Below are 11,922 nucleotides of genomic sequence, written 5' to 3'. Positions count from 1 at the left end.
GATTGATGAAGAAATGGAGGCAGATGCTGGCACTAAAATGTAATCCAGGTCACATAATCACATGAGTGCATTTTTATCCATCAGCTACCAGCTACAAAGCACTATGTGCTGTAGAAACTATGTGATAGGAGAATATAAAGGTGGATTCTGTGCCCATGAATAGTTTGCATTTTAGTTAGTTATACAAGATGATATATAATGTTAAACAATAATAAAACATTTAAAATGACAAGGGATGTCATAATGCAAAGTAGGATCATTTTCTTAATGAATTTTATAATTTATAAATTTTGAAGGACATAGAGATCATTTAGTCTGAGCCAGATTTATGGAACTGATGGGATTTGAATGTCTCACAGGCAGCATTGTTTGATTTGACTGGAGGATGAGAATATAAGATTGGTAATATAAATCAGAAGAGGCAGCTTTTCGTTTTGAACAATACATTTTCTTTTTTTTTTTTTTACTTTTTATTATTTATTTTTTTTAACTTTTATTTAATGAATATAAATTTCCAAAGTACAGCTTATGGATTACAATGGCTTTCCCCCCTCCATAACTTCCCTCCCACCCAAAACCCTCCCCTCTCCCGCTCCCTCTCCCCTTCCATTCACATCGATTCATTTTCAATTATCTTTATTTACAGAAGATCAATTTAGTATATATTAAGTAAAGATTTCAACAGTTTGCACCCACACAGAAACACAAAATGAAAAATACTGTTTGAGTACTAGTTATAGCATTAAATCACAATGTACACCACACTAAAGACAGAGATCCTACATGAGGAATAAGTGCACAGTGACTCCTGTTGTTGACTTAACAAATTGACACTCTTGTTTATGGCGTCAGTAATCACCCAAGGCTCTTGTCATGAGTTGCCAAGGCTATGGAAGCCTTTTGAGTTCGCTGATTCTGATCATATTTAGACAAGGTCATAGTCAAAGTGGAAGTTCTCTCCTGCCTTCAGAGAAAGGTACCTCCTTCTTTGATGACCTGTTCTAGTTACATGGTCATAGAGGAGGACAAGGGTGGAAATCAGGACCTGCCTTGCAGAGAAGGAGCCAGGTGGAATCAGTAGTTTGCTGGGGAGGCATGATTAGAAACTCAGATGGGACAATTAAAGCAGAGAGATCACAATCCCATGAAAAAGCTAAAATCAGGATCTTGATATTTGGCCTCATAGTCCACGTTATGAATTCTGTGTAAATTTACCCTCATATCCCACAGTAAATTCTGTGGGTCCTTTTCTTTGAAATATTTCCCCAAATACTTTTCTTCTTTCTAATATCGAACCGATATCATTTTTCACCTGAGCTTTCACCACAGACCCCCATCTGGCCTCCTTTCCTTTCATTTTAATCCCCACCCCTACTCCTACCTAGCCCTAGTCTATTACCATATAGCAGCCTCAGCTTAATTTCAAAGAGAGACCATTTTACAGCAGAACTCTATTATTCCTTGTCTCACTAAGAATAAAAGCCCAAGTCCTTACCAAGGTCTATGGGGTCCCATGATCTTGTCCCCAGGTACCCTTCTATAGTACCTGCCATATCAACCACCTTGTTTCTTCAACTCTCCAAGTATGCTCTTCTCAGGGCCTTGTCTTGTAATTGCCTGGGGTATTCCTTTTCCAATTATGTTTGTAAACTGCTCTCTCAACCCTTCAGACCACCTCCCCAGAAAGGTATTCTCTGATCTTCCACCAAGCATTCATGCTTATCAGCCTATCGCTTTCTACTCCCTTATCCTGCCTGATGGTTTCATACGGCACTTATATGATTAACATAGTATGTATTTATTCATATATTATTTATCATTAACTCATTGCAGTAAATGGGAAACTCTATCAGAGCAGAGATTTTTTTCTATTGTATCCTAAACACCTAGAACAGTACCAGATACATAGTAGGTGCTCAATAAATATTAAATATACTGACAGTAATACCAATGAGTCAGAAGAAGAGAAAATGCATTCGGGGGTGATGATAACTCTCAAAGCAGTGAGAAGGTAAAAATTAGTTTACAGACTGATTGAGCAGGGCCTGTGCTCCAGGAACCATTACAGATGATGATGATGGGAATACAGTTTCTACCTGTATCTCCTGAAAAGATACAGACCATGATTAAGTAAACAAACACAATAATTTAGAGATTAGGCTTATGAAAACCATCTTAAAAATTGCAAAGCTGTAGACAGTGTTGGTGGAGTATGGTACATTAGATGGAGTAGGTAGGCATACCTTTTTTAAGAGGATAATCTTTGGGCTGAGATCTGAATGACAGGGTTCTAGCCAAGTGACATGACAGAAGTCTTGGCACATGTACAGAAGTGTGTTCCCAAGGAAGTCTTTCTTGTCTTTTCTTGAGTGACCCCTGTCTATTCATGAGTATGGTAGTTGGGAGGGGCAGGTGAAGTATGTAGTGCTCTTGGGCTTTTGTTTTGCCATTGTGGAAGTGGCTATGCCATTTTTTATTCTGGAGCTCTCTGACTGTGTCTCTGGGGTTCACTGAAGACTCTGTTGGGGAGCGCATCATGCAATTTTCAAATGAATCTAGTCAAATACTTGACCACAAGAAGGGAAAAGATTACATTACTGATAATCCCCTCCCATATCAATCCAGCATATAATTTAAAATGGGGTCTGGCATACTGACAGAAATAAAGCATTTCACAGTTCTTGTATCAATCACTTATAGTAGAATTTCAGATATTCCTATTTTCTCCCAATTATGAGGTTCTCAGAGTCTCAGATATGTTTACTTACTGTTCACAATGTTATCTTTTCTCCGTTTGTTCAAGTCTTTTTTAGTAGCATTTAAAACTTCCTTCATAAAGGTTGTATATTTTTCTTTTATCTTTTGATATTTTATTTTTCTGGTATTACAAATTGACTCCTTTCTACTTGTTCTCTGCCTGCAATGGCCAGGGCTAGTCTGGGTTGTAGCCAGGAGCCCAGAGCTCAATATGGATCTCCTACATGGTTGGTAGGAACCCAATTACTCAAACTTTTATCACTGCCTATCAGAGTTTACATTGGTTGGAAGCCAGAGCCAGGAGCCAGAGCTGGGTGTCTAGCTCAGGTGCTCTGCTATGGATACAGGCATCTTTAACTGCTATGTGAAGTATCTGCCCCTCCAGGAACTTTTTGAAGTACCCTCATCCATGTGTCCTCCTTGGAGGAGTTTGGGAAAGGGTGAAATCAGAGCTCAGTTCTCAAGAATGTAATATTCACAGATATCCACTGTCTTCATTCTTTTAACTCTTTATGGGGAAATCTGTCATCTAATCATTGCTTAGAGCATATTAGAAATAGAGAATCTTGTATTTACAGCAGATCTGTTGTCCAGGTGTTATATGGGCAATTTCAGTGTGAGAAGCATTGATCTAATCTATTCTGAGGCTCTTGTTTTAAAATTTTTGCTAGTAATCTTATTTACATCTCATGTTAATTTATAATATCAATCATATCTTTGTTTCTGAATAAAAACTTGCAATAAAACATCTTATATATAGAATAAGCATGAATAAATATTAAAAATCAATTGAGATGACTTCTATGTTAAAATTGTGAAAGAGTGATTGTTATGGCTTGACTTGTGTCCCTTCCTCCAATTCATATGTTGAAGTTCTTTGTCCCTCAGTACTTTGAGGTCACTGCAGATAGATATGATGGCCCTGTAATGGGCTAGGATAGTCCTCTAATCCAGGACTTCTGGTGTCCTTACGCACGGGAAAATTTGGAGACAGACATACATACAGAAAGAATGCCTTGTGAAGATGAAGGTACAGATTGTGGTGATGCTTCTACAAGCCAAGGAACACCAAAGATTGCCAGCAATTGTCCAGAAACTAGAAGGGAGAGGCATGTAGCATATTGTCTCACCTAGTTCTCAGAAGGAGCAGACTCTGTTAATTATTGGTCATATACTTCTAGCCTCCAGATCTGTGAGAGCTCATGACATAATAATTTTCCATTATTTCCATTATTTAATGTGTGGTAGTGTGGTATTTAATGTGTGGTACTGTATTACAGAAGCCCTTACAGACTAATAACACAGTAATAATCCATGATAGTGACTTTAGGTTGGGGGTTCAGAAAAGGACTCTTGCAGAAGGTGACATTTTGCCAAGACCTGAATGATAAGAAAGGAACAACCTTGGAAAAACCCGGGAAGAGGTATTCATTAAGAGATACAAGCCGGCGCCGCGGCTCACTAGGCTAATCCTCCGCCTTGCGGCGCTGGCACACCGGGTTCTAGTTCCGGTCGGGGCGCCAGATTCTGTGCCGGTTGCCCCTCTTCCAGCCCAGCTCTCTGCTGTGGCCAGGGAATGCAGTGGAGGATGGCCCAAGTCCTTGGGCCCTGCACCCTATGGGAGACCAGGATAAGTACCTGGCTCCTGCCATCGGATCAGCGCAGTGCTCCGGCCGCAGCGTGCCGGCCGCGGCGGCCATTGGGGGGTGAACCAACGGCAAAGGAAGGCCTTTCTCTCTGTCTCTCTCTCTCACTGTCCACTCTGCCTGTCAAATAAATAAACAAATAAACAAATAAAAAAGAGAATACAGACACAAACCTAGAGAAGGAGTGAGATTTGTGTTGTAATTGTGTATTGGGTCTATGAATTTTACCCCTGAATTAATATTTTTGAGAAGTGTTTGAAAAGAGTAAATACACACACTGAGTTAACCAAGTTACCACTGGAGAGTAACTCGAAACTTTTGTGATTTCTGTGATAGTTCAGTGCATGTCTCCTGATGCACAACACATACAATTAGGTAGGACTGAATTACAGTGGTTGCTCTCTTAACAGTACTAAATTTTAGCTGTACCATAATGGCAACCAGAGTGATTTCTTTTCTAGAATTCTCAATTAACTGCTTTGTTCAAATAGCAAGCAAAGTACCATGTGACTAGGGTCTTAGAGCTGGGAGGGAGCATAGGAGATTATTGCAATTTACAGGGCACAAGATAATCTACATTATTATAAGAAACATGGCATCATCCTATCAGGTTTCACCCAGAAAAGTGGGAGTATAACCTGCTTCTTCTAATCCCCAATTGCATGCAGCTTCTTGTGGTCCTGCTACAGCCTCCTGCAGAGCCTTCGTGGGCAGTGAATACATATTTGTTGATGTGACAACATCAAACAGTGTCTTGCTTTGGAAAATATAAAGCAAAGGGGAAAAGGCAGTTTCTGGTAAATGGAAGTAATTCTTGGCAGGCTGAATTCTTACCCAGTTTGCACTATGGAATTTTGCTCATGTAGTGAGAATGAAAACATATTGAAACAAATAACCCAAGTTTTCCATTGCAGTTCCAGAAGATGAGGATTTGGCTCGTTATTAATATTCTCCGCTTGATTGCTCCTTTCTGTTGTGCAGGAGATGAAAGTACCCTGTGGTCCTACTCAAGCAGCTGTTCATTAATCTCCAGACAGGGTTGGAGGAGCAACTGATGTGAGGCATAGCCTAGCAGGCTAGGGACATGCGGAGTTATTGGTAGGAAGCCCAGGAACATGTTGGCATAAGTGGGAGGCCGGCAGAGCTCCCTTTTCATGCCCTTTTTGCTCCTTTTTTTCAGTTACCTCATTTTTAAAAAAAGAAATTCACTTTTAATGATTGCCATGCATATTTGCATTGAATCCTTGCAGCACAACTTGGCTATAAATATCTTTATCCCCAGTTCCTAAACTGAATCTCTGAACCCAGAGAGTGAGTCCCTTATTTTATTGGATATCATAAAGTTAGTACAGAGTTGGTCGAGGACATGGGCTCTTTAAGCCAGTCTGCCTTCGTTCAGATTCTAGCCTTACCCCTTATTAGTTGTTTTATCTTGGGCAAGTTACTTAAACTTTGTGCACCTCAGTTTTCCTATCTGCAAAATGGAAATAATAATACTAGTAGTTCTTACTTCCTAGGGTTGTTGAGAGGATTAACAAAATCTTTATGTGTAGTGCTTGGAACATTGCGTTACCAAGGAGGATGATATAAGAGGAGCAGGAACCTGTTTGGTTCCAAGCCTCCAGTCTCTTTCCGCTGAGAGCAGTTACTTATACTCCCAGCTTTCATGATATTTGACCATTCTTCAGTCATTTCCCTTCCTTCCCTCCTGCCACAGACCTCTTCTAATGCCAAATTTTTAGGAACTCTCTGGTGTGATTGGTTGGTCTGATAAATCACTAGAGGCTAAGGTGTTACTGAGTGATTTTGGCTTGGTGATGTGCTTTTGCTATGCTGGTGTTTGGAGTTGTACAGACTTGGAATGTGCTGTCTTCTAAAACAGAGGTTGTACAGTTGCTGGTAGAGGGACTGAACAGAAGCTACCTGGACTAAGAGAGATCTGCTCTACTATGCTATGTGAAAGGAAGACCAGTGTAGGAACTGCAGACTTTGCAGGAGACTGGAAGACAGTTCTTTGTGTTTTGAAGCCTTGCCTTTCCTTACAAAGTAAGGCAAGAGGTCTTTGGTTAAGAGGTCTTCTTTACTTGTGTGTGGGTCAGTCAGAGTTGTTCACTCTGGAACCTTTGTGGAAACTGATTTACTCATGTGACAGTCTTCTTATTGAAATATGCCGATGTTTCTGTTCATGGATTTAACATACTTGGGGAGTAATTCTCTGAAGCCAGATTGATTATTTATTTTAAAATTTATTTCTATCTATCCTCAAGACTAGATGTTTAAATTTTAATTTGTGGTAAATTGTTGCCGAGTATGCGATTTCTTGTTCAAAGTTTATTTCTTCCAAAGCTTTATCAGGCTAGAGAAGGTTTGAGTGTAAAACTAGCCTGATCACCTAATGGTACAAAGAGAGTGCATTGAAAAGAAAAATTTTTGGCAGGAGTCAGGACAGAAACAGATCAAATACAACTATCTCCTATTGCTGAAACTGCACCAGGAAGGGCACTGAGCTGAGAGGCCACAGATATTTTAAGAAAACAAAGCGTGTGTGTGTATGTGTGTGCTTATTTCTGTTGACAGATGGGTCTTAGCTACCAAACTTGGAAGAAACGTAGGCAGTAAATCAGTTTTCCCATTTTATGACAGACTTTATCATGAAAGATGATTCTAAATGTAAACACAGTGGGTAAAATGCCACTTAGGGGGAATTTAATAAACATACTAATTTAGGCCTCAGCAAGAGAGCACCTAAATATCAAACATAATGATATACCACAAATCAAATATTCAGGATATCTATTTTAATCTAAGAGGAAACAGAACTCTTTATTCTAATCTTCTGTAAAGCCTTTGGCTTCCTAAAGTATGTGATCTTGTTAAATTAAAGGATTAAATTGAATGCATCCTTACTTTGGTATGTACTTACAACTAAATAAATAACATGCTTGTTATGATTGCAAACAAAATGAATTAACTGAAACAAGACAGGCGGCATGGACTTGCTGATGTCTTTGTTTTTCACAGCATCTAATCCTGGGAACAGGAAGATATTGAGATGAATATATAGTCTTGTCTGTGTGAGCTCCCAAGTGGTGAAGTTTATGTCCATACCTGTGCTAAGAAGTTCAGAACCTGAAGCATCTGGAGACCTTGCATATGTATAAAGGAAATCTCTCCCTTACATGTCTTCTCTGTTTCCTGCTTTTCTGAAAATCCTCTATTGCTTTAGCATTTGTGGCCCCTCATGTACAGTAAAGAAGAGGATGGAGAATAAAAATCCCTTGTTAGACAGACATATTTGAAGGATTGTCCTTTTTGAAGAGCTGTCCAAGTTTAGTTTTCATCAGCTATTACTGAACCTGTCAGAGAGAGAGAGAGAGAGAGAGAGAGAGAGGAAAAGTCCTTGTAATTGTCATTCAACCCCATTCCCAGCAACATTCAACCCAAGGGCCATGGATGTGTCCCCTTTCTTCATGGAATGCTGTGCTGAGCCCAAATATGCCAGTAGTTAAACAGCCCACAGACACACCACAAATATTTGTTTATTGGGACTCAAGATGTAGAGTAGGCTACAGTAACTGGGGGCTGCATTATTAAGACCAGATTGTAGAGTGCTGTGGTGGTGGTTGGGTAAATATCACTAGTGGTACAATATTGAAAAAATTGGGAAGTCATCAACCAGCCCTTCAGAACTAAAACACATGATTTAACCACAAGCTGTACTTTATGAAATCTTAAACTGTGACACGAAAAGTGACCTAATTTAATCCATGTGAGCTACATGTTTGATGTCAACAGATTTTTCTTTTTAAATCATTTGGGGAATGCAACAGGGTCTTCAGTCTTTAATAAAATCTGGATTATTTCCTGCTAAGTCATTTATTTTGGGGGGGGGGTCAATTATTTTTACATTATGAATTATATTCTATGAATTTCATGGATTTTTCTCTTCCATTTTATACTTTTTCTTTTTGTAAAGAACAATTAATTGAAAATCTTAAAACATCAGTCTCTTGCAGGTGTACTGGGTGCAGAAGTACATCCTGAGGCAGACAGTGTTGTTCTCTCTCTGATGGAATTCTAAGAGGCAGTCAAGATAATAGTTTTTGTCAAAAGTAATAGACACTATGCTTGCTTCATGCAGAGGTTTCTTGTAGACTGTAACATGACAGATTTGCACATAATACAGAAAAACACCTCCTAAGTGATTCCTCTTAAAATAGTTCAAGATATGGATTTGGGTTGGAGATTCCCTGTGGATTAGGCACATACCAATTTTTTTTTCCTACCAGAATATAGATATTCTCAACCTGAACTTAAGTTATTTCTTCCATAAGATAGACAATTAGTTAGTTGTTCACTTATGTTTTCTTTAACATTCTACCAATTAGCTTTAAAAACACCAGAGAGGCACAAAGGCTTGTGTGACTGAAATTTCTGAGATGATTGCCTCAGTTCAGACTAGAAGAGTTGTAAGTGATACAATGTCTGCCTCAAGTAGCACTGAAGAGTTGAGGTTCATAAAAGCAGGAATAATATAACCATCGATATGTATATATATATATATATATATTTATATATGCATATAAAATAAAATACCATAAAAGGTAAGCAGAGAAGAATCCAGTCCTTCAAGGAGTTACCCAATGTCTCTATGTATAGTTATTTATTTTTACTTTGCAGTTAATAAGCAATCTGTGGGGGAGATACTTTAAGACCATACAATTCTGTTTATCAAAATTTTTCCCTATTAATATTTCTTGAAAATTGACAGTTGCGGAAGGATGACCTTCCATCTCCAACACTCACCAACCATTATACTTGATGTCTCACTATGACAGAGGCCCTTTTCTTCCATAATTAATTAATTTAAAATCCTATTTTTTCCTTAAAGTATAATAATTAATTATATATAATTTGGGCCTACACTGGCCACTTAGTACTCTTTCAACTAGTTTCTGTGCCCTTCTATTATGATCCAATTATTTTTGTTTTGTGTTTGAATGCTTCCTTACTTTTTGGTTTATCAAGGTGTGCTAAGATCACTGCATGAATCTTTACTGTATCACAGCTCTGGTATCAGCTACTTCCCTAGACCCCTGACTATTTTGGTGAGCAATGATACTAGGCATCAAACCAAGGCTGACTAGTATGCCTATTCTTTCCATAGGAATGCTTTGCACTCCTAGAATGAATCCCACTTGCTATGATATATAACTTTGTTTTTTACATAGATTTTATTTTTGAAGCATTTTTAGATTTATAGCAAAATGAGTAGGAAGTACAGAGAGTTCCCATATACTGCCCCTTTCACCCAAACTTCTACTATCAACTTCTACCACCAGAGGGGTACATTTGTTACAATCAATGAACATACAATGACACATTATTATCAATCGAAGTTCATAGTTTAGGAGGTGGGGGTTGTGGCAGAGTAGGTAAAGCTACCACCTGCAATGCTAGCACCCCATATGAGTCCAGTTAGAGACCAGGCTGTTCCACATCCAATCTAGCTCCTTGCTAATGCTCCTGGGAAAGCAGTGGAAGATGGCCACTATACCCATGTGGGAGACTCAAAATGAAGCTCTGGCTGCTCGCCTCAGCCTGGTACTACCCTGACTGTTATGGCCATTTGGGGAGTGAACCATGAACCAGTAGATGAAGATCAATCTTTCTCTCTCTCTCTCTCTCTCTCTCTCTCTGTCAGCCCAGCCTTTAAAATAAACCTTTTAAAAGTTTATAGTTTATATTAAAGTTCCTTTTTGGTGCTATATACTCTGTGGCCTTTGACCACAGAATACTTGTACTTCTCTGAAAATTTTCACTGCTCTGTGTATTTATCCAATCTTTTTCTTTTTTTTTTTGGATTTATTTTTTTTAAACTTTTATTTAGTAAATATAAATTTCCAAAGTACAGTTTATGGATTACAACGGCTTTTTCCCCCCCATAACTTCCCTCCCACCTGCAACCATCCCATCTCCCGCTCCCTCTCCCATTCCATTCACATCAAGATTCATTTTCAATTATCTTTATATACAGAAGATCAATTTAGTATATATTAAGTAAAGATTTCATCAGTTTGCACCCACACAGAACATAAAGTGTAAAATACTGTTTGAGTACTAGTTATAGCATTAATTCACATTGGACAACACATTAAGGACAGAGATCCCACATGAGGAGTAAGTACACAGTGACTCCTGTTGTTGACTTAACAAATCGACACTCTTGCTTATGGCGTCAGTAATCTCCCTAGGCTCTAGTCATGAGTTGCCAAGGCTATGGAAGCCTTTTGAGTTCACCAACTCTGATCATATTTAGACAAGGTCATAGTCAAAGTGGAAGTTCTTTCCTCCCTTCAGAGAAAGGTACCTCCTTCTTTGATGGCCCGTTCTTTCTACTGGGATCTCACTTGCAGAGAGCTTTCATTTAGGTCTTTTTTTTTTTTCCAGAGTGTCTTCGCTTTCCATGCCTAAAATGCTCTCATGGGCTCTTCAGCCAGATCCGAATGCCTTAAGGGCTGATTCTGAGGCCAGAGTGCTGTTTAGGACAACTGCCATTCTATGAGTCTGCTGTGTATCCCACTTCCCATGTTGGATCGTTCTCTCCCATTTTTACTCTATCAGTTAGTATTAGCAGACACTAGTCTTGTTTATGTGATCCCTTTGACTCTTACCTATCAGTGTGATCAATTGTGAAATGAAATTGATCACTTAGACTAGTTCTTTATTTAGGGGATCCAAAGAACTCTTCTAAGAGACTATTGGAACTCATAGAAGAGTTTGGCAAAGTAGCAGAATGTAAAATCAATGCACAAAAATCAACAGCCTTTGTATACATAGGCAATGCCTCGGCAGAGAAAGAACTGCTAAGATCAATCCCATTCACAATAGCTACAAAAACAATCAAATACCTTGGGATAAACTTAACCAAGGACGTTAAAGATCTCTACAATGAAAATTACAAAATCGTAAAGAGAGAAATAGAAGAGGATACCAAAAAATGGAAAAATCTTCCATGCTCATGGATTGGAAGAATCAACATCATCAAAATGTCCATTCTCCCAAAAGCAATTTATAGATTCAATGCAATCCCAATCAAGATACCAAAGACCTTCTTCTCAGATCTAGAAAAAATGATGCTGAAATTCATATGGAGGCACAAGAGACCTCGAATAGCTAAAGCAATCTTGTACAACAAAAACAAAGCCGGAGGCATCACAATACCAGATTTCAGGACATACTACAGGGCAGTTGTAATCAAAACAGCATGGTACTGGTACAGAAACAGATGGATAGAACAATGGAACAGAGTAGAAACACCAGAAATCAATCCAAACATCTACAGCCAACTTATATTTGATCAAGGATCCAAAACCAATCCCTGGAGTAAGGACAGTCTATTCAGTAAATGGTACTGGGAAAATTGGATTTCCACGTACAGAAGCATGAAGCAAGACGCCTATCTTTTACCTTACACAAAAATCCACTCAACATGGATTAAAGACTTAAATCTGTGACC

The sequence above is a fragment of the Oryctolagus cuniculus genome, chromosome 1 (assembly GCF_051225735.1).
Source record: "Oryctolagus cuniculus isolate XC-2025 breed Fujian yellow rabbit chromosome 1, ASM5122573v1, whole genome shotgun sequence".
In the NCBI taxonomy this organism is placed as follows: Eukaryota; Metazoa; Chordata; class Mammalia; order Lagomorpha; family Leporidae; genus Oryctolagus; species Oryctolagus cuniculus.
This window is presented reverse-complemented; position numbering follows the sequence as displayed.